This window comes from Schistocerca piceifrons, unplaced genomic scaffold, assembly GCF_021461385.2.
Source record: "Schistocerca piceifrons isolate TAMUIC-IGC-003096 unplaced genomic scaffold, iqSchPice1.1 HiC_scaffold_936, whole genome shotgun sequence".
NCBI classification, from domain to species: Eukaryota; Metazoa; Arthropoda; class Insecta; order Orthoptera; family Acrididae; genus Schistocerca; species Schistocerca piceifrons.
In genome coordinates, this window is record NW_025729208.1 from 6,176,285 (window position 1) to 6,181,284 (window position 5,000).

Sequence of the window (5,000 nt, forward strand, 5' to 3'; positions counted from 1 at the left end):
ATCTATGAAAATAGGGCGACACCACATGCAATACCGCCATCTATGCGCATCTGACAACACTACGTCCGCACCACAAAACATACCGCCATCTGTAGGTCTCCCGCAACATGACCTCCTCCAACGACGATACCGCCATCTATGCGACGCCAAGCCGATTAAGACAGCGATGGCGCCACAGTGCCCGCCTTTCGACGCCACCCACAAAGCCTGCAGCCTCTGTCGACCATAGCACCCAATCTCCAGTGGCTCTGCCGCACGAAGCCGTGGACCGGCAATGACTCCACCCGCACCCGTTCGTGCACCACCCCAACCGCCAAACGCGCACCTCCAGCGGATGAACGGCGGACGTTTCCCGCACTCGTAAAGTGCAATCCACCCCTATAACGTGCGTTTCATGAAGAGTTATTGCCAATATGCGACATTCCCGCTGTCCCTATACATGAGCCGCGACCTGTACCACTTACGAGCGAGAGACGCGATCGCGTTGCTCACTGTACGGCGTCCGATACCGAGCCATCAGCATGTCGGTCCCCATGCGCGTTGCACTCGCACTCGCAGTCGCAAAAACGTGGGGCAAATATATTACGCGGAAGAGTTATAACAGACCGAGCCCCACTGCATGAGGGGAGTCTTTGTCACTAATGTACACAGATGGAACATTTTGGACTGGAACCAGATTACCCGTACACACGGCGCTGATTAGTAATCAATGCAGAGCCATCAAACTACAGAATATATATACAACTGTCCGTATACATGCTGAAAGAGTCTGCCCACAATGGGAACCACACGTCAGCCAGCCACTCTGATCACGCACCACTCTCTGCTTCTAACGGGCGCACATACAATATGTAAGCACCAGCATGGAACAACATCCAGTGCATCCTCTCCGCCACATTACACAATCCACACTATCACAACCAGACCAGGAGGTCCATGCGGAAAATACAATATCCCACCCTTTCGACATCCACCATTGCGCAGATCAGGCACCAACACCCACACATGTCCTATACAACGGTGCACCCAACATCACAATAGTACCTCCTGTCACAGCGCACAAACAATGACATGAGTCAAAGACACAGGTCTGACACAAGCATAGAATTGGAGCGCCGCCTCTAATAAGCCAAAGGTGCATCCTGACGTGACAAATCTGATCATGTCACAAGCATTCACTTACTATAATCACTATCAACGAACCTGCCGCCCCCGCCCCCCCCCTACACCTTTCCTTACAACAACGTGTAACCTAACCTAACCTAACCTATGTTGTACCTTAACCTAACCTATGTTGTGCCTTAACCTAACCTATGTTGTGCCTTAACCTAACCTATGTTGTGCCTTAACCTAACCTATGTTGTGCCTTAACCTAACCTATGTTGTGCCTTAACCTAACCTATGTCGTGCCTTAACCTAACCCATGTCGTGCCTTAACCTAACCCATGTCGTGCCTTAACCTAACCCATGTCGTGCCTTAACCTAACCCATGTCGTGCCTTAACCTAACCCATGTCGTGCCTTAACCTAACCCATGTCGTGCCTTAACCTAACCCATGTCGTGCCTTAACCTAACCCATGTCGTGCCTTAACCTAACCCATGTCGTGCCTTAACCTAACCCATGTCGTGCCTTAACCTAACCCATGTCGTGCCTTAACCTAACCCATGTCGTGCCTTAACCTAACCCATGTCGTGCCTTAACCTAACCCATGTCGTGCCTTAACCTAACCCATGTCGTGCCTTAACCTAACCCATGTCGTGCCTTAACCTAACCCATGTCGTGCCTTAACCTAACCCATGTCGTGCCTTAACCTAACCCATGTCGTGCCTTAACCTAACCCATGTCGTGCCTTAACCTAACCCATGTCGTGCCTTAACCTAACCCATGTCGTGCCTTAACCTAACCCATGTCGTGCCTTAACCTAACCCATGTCGTGCCTTAACCTAACCCACGTTGTGCCTTAACCTAACCCACGTTGTGCCCTAACGTAACCCACGTTGTCCCCTAACGTAACCCACGTTGTCGCCTAACGTAACCCACGTTGTCGCCTAAACCTGCTCTGTAATTGTTATACGACTCGTTCAATTAGTGTAGTGTTGCCCACCCGCAACCCTCGCAATATAGTTCGCTACTCGCACTCCCCGCTCCCCTGTGTATCGCTTCATGTTAAACACCTTGCAAGTCTTGCTCACTTTCCACATGCTCCTGCTGTACACTGTAATGTGGATGGCAGCAGGACGTACATGCCGCCCCTCCCCACGTCCCCACCTTGCCCCCTGCCTTCGCAAGCTGGTTGGTGAGAACTTTGCATGTTCAATGCCCTCCGCATGCGACGTACTCAGGCTACGTTGTGGTGCGGCCTGTGTCAACTGTCCGCTAATGTCGTACGCGTAAACCACAATCTGTACTGCACATTCGTCCTTATGTACTGAATGATACATCGTGGCACATGTGTGACCGTACAACGACTGCGCCCAAAAACGGCGGACCATACAGTGCAAATATTGTGCACGCAGCTACGTGTCGTCTCCCTATGAGAGCTGGATTGCAGTGTGGTACGCCATAGAGACGTGTGGGAGGAACGGACGCCGTGGATGGCGATCAGCATGAGCTGTCTGTTGATGTATTCGGACCTAGTCGTCTCTCCTCACACACCGTGATGGCATGGTGCACCGCGTTCCATATCTGCGACATGCTACAGAGGCCGGTTGACAGTCGTTCGAGCAATGGACATCGCATACGTACGGGGGCCACCTTCCACGTATTGTCTAGGCGTGCACATTTTGTTGCGTGTATGTGGGCAGACGTAGTGTGGCGTGACACCTGACACAGGCATGCAATAATCGTGGAAGTTGCAAATGGCGATGGACGCCTGCGTTTTCTGGTGAAGTTACGCAAATGAACAAATGGTAACCTGTTGTGGTGCGGTTGTTCTCGCTAGGGGTGAATCGGTGATGGCGACGATAGGTTGAGGTACTAACCGGTTGTTCCAGCGATACCCACCATGCCGACGAAACTGAACGGCATCTGGGTGTGAAGCGATACGCGGCGGTGGCTGGGTGGGACCGTCCCCGGCCGGTGAGGGGGCGCCTCCCGGCGTGCTGGCCGCGCGGTGCGTGGGCGCACGCGCTACAGCCGGCTGGTGGGGGCGGCCAGTGGCAGGCGCGCCGGCCGACGGACGCGGCAGGCGTCGCAGCTGCGCGCCGGCGCACCCTGCGCGCGGCGCCGTGCGGCCAAAGTAGGTCCTCGCGGGCCCGGTGCGAAGCGCGGTGGACATCTTCAGTGTGCTGGTCCGATTGAGGACTGTGTGCGTTGAGGATGCGCCGCCGCCCGGCGCTCGGCGCCGCGACGCCGTCTGCTGCTCGGTCGCCCCAGCGGTTCTCGCTGGTGGTTTGTATCGCAGCTGTGCGGATGTGTTGGCGCGTGCGCTGTGCTGGGAGAGTTCGCTTCGGCACCCAAGTGGGGCTTTTGTCCTTCTGTGGCGCTGGCGTTGGAGCTGCCGGTCACCGTAGGTGGCGCGTGTTGTCTCCCGCCGGCAATGCCACGACAGCACGCTCCCGGGCCTCTGTCGGCAGCGGCAAGCTCAGTTGGGAGCACGGGTGGTCGCACCGAAAGCGTCTACTCGCCTAACTCCGGGCGATTGCGCCTCTCTCGAACCCGACCAAGTACTTGGGACGGCGCTGCGCGCCGCCGGGACCTGAGAGGGTTTCGAGGTGTATTGTGCAGGGGAGCTCAGCCTCCTCCTGTTTGCAGAATGATTGAGCGGACGCTTGCGTGTTCGCGCGGGCCCCCGGGACACACTCCCGGGCGGCCGGCTGCTCAGCTCTAGTTGACGCAGCTCCCTGGTTGATCCTGCCAGTAGTCATATGCTTGTCTCAAAGATTAAGCCATGCATGTCTCAGTACAAGCCGCATTAAGGTGAAACCGCGAATGGCTCATTAAATCAGTTATGGTTCCTTAGATCGTACCCACGTTACTTGGATAACTGTGGTAATTCTAGAGCTAATACATGCAAACAGAGTCCCGACCAGAGATGGAAGGGACGCTTTTATTAGATCAAAACCAATCGGTCGGCTCGTCCGGTCCGTTTGCCTTGGTGACTCTGAATAACTTTGGGCTGATCGCACGGTCCTCGTACCGGCGACGCATCTTTCAAATGTCTGCCTTATCAACTGTCGATGGTAGGTTCTGCGCCTACCATGGTTGTAACGGGTAACGGGGAATCAGGGTTCGATTCCGGAGAGGGAGCCTGAGAAACGGCTACCACATCCAAGGAAGGCAGCAGGCGCGCAAATTACCCACTCCCGGCACGGGGAGGTAGTGACGAAAAATAACGATACGGGACTCATCCGAGGCCCCGTAATCGGAATGAGTACACTTTAAATCCTTTAACGAGTATCTATTGGAGGGCAAGTCTGGTGCCAGCAGCCGCGGTAATTCCAGCTCCAATAGCGTATATTAAAGTTGTTGCGGTTAAAAAGCGCGTAGTTGGATTTGTGTCCCACGCTGTTGGTTCACCGCCCGTCGGTGTTTAACTGGCATGTATCGTGGGACGTCCTGCCGGTGGGGCGAGCCGAAGGCGTGCGACCGCCCCGTGCGTGCTCGTGCGTCCCGAGGCGGACCCCGTTGAAATCCTACCAGGGTGCTCTTTATTGAGTGTCTCGGTGGGCCGGCACGTTTACTTTGAACAAATTAGAGTGCTTAAAGCAGGCAAGCCCGCCTGAATACTGTGTGCATGGAATAATGGAATAGGACCTCGGTTCTATTTTGTTGGTTTTCGGAACCCGAGGTAATGATTAATAGGGACAGGCGGGGGCATTCGTATTGCGACGTTAGAGGTGAAATTCTTGGATCGTCGCAAGACGAACAGAAGCGAAAGCATTTGCCAAGTATGTTTTCATTAATCAAGAACGAAAGTTAGAGGTTCGAAGGCGATCAGATACCGCCCTAGTTCTAACCATAAACGATGCCAGCCAGCGATCCGCCGCAGTTCCTCCGA

General features: G+C 54.6%; 1 non-coding gene across 1 annotated transcript in view; it reads left to right on the plus strand.

Moving 5' to 3' along the window:
• Positions 1–3,840: 3,840 nt before the first annotated feature.
• The window catches only part of LOC124771378, a 1,909-nt gene continuing 749 nt past the window's right edge, over positions 3,841–5,000 (plus strand). Inside the window, exon 1 of the ribosomal RNA XR_007013391.1 lies at positions 3,841–5,000. This exon is cut by the window's right edge and continues 749 nt beyond it. This is a non-coding gene — a ribosomal RNA (small subunit ribosomal RNA).